We start from the raw sequence: 582 nt of genomic DNA on the forward strand, positions 1-582 counted from the left end.
CGGCCCCTCGGCTGGGCCCGGCAGTAACAGGACCCGTCCCGAAAGACGCGCCTGCCTGGCGGCCTGGGTCTGCCCGACGCGCGGGGCCCTCCTGCTGCGTGGGGGTGGTTAGGGTCGGGGGAGGTCTCTCCCAGACCCAGGAGATGCAGTGCAGGACCTAAGCGAGTCTGCCCTGGTCCCAGCCATGCTGCAGGGCCGAGCAAGCATCTTGCCCTAAGAAATCCCTCCCGGCCTCAGGGCTGCACCAGTGTGGACCATTGCCCCGTGTCCGTGTGGGTATCCACTCTCGTGGGCTGAGAGAATCCAGAAGGCTGTGGTGGTGGCTTTCAAGAGCCTGAAAATACACTCTGAAAAGGAAAGGCAGGTTTTGGGTATCAATGTAGTACCACAGATGTCATTGGGACCAGCCTGCCAGTGGCGTGGAAAACTTGCCTGTTTCTCTTTTTTTGGGTTTTTATTTGTTTGTCTCGGTTTTGAGTCCTCTAATGTCCGCATGTTTCTCCTGTAGGTCCCGCTCTTCTGTTTGTCAAGATAAGCCAAGGGAAAGAAGAAGGGAGGAGGTTTTACGCTTGCTCCGCGTGT

This window comes from Alligator sinensis, unplaced genomic scaffold (assembly GCF_000455745.1).
Source record: "Alligator sinensis unplaced genomic scaffold, ASM45574v1 scaffold745_1, whole genome shotgun sequence".
Taxonomy (NCBI): domain Eukaryota; kingdom Metazoa; phylum Chordata; order Crocodylia; family Alligatoridae; genus Alligator; species Alligator sinensis.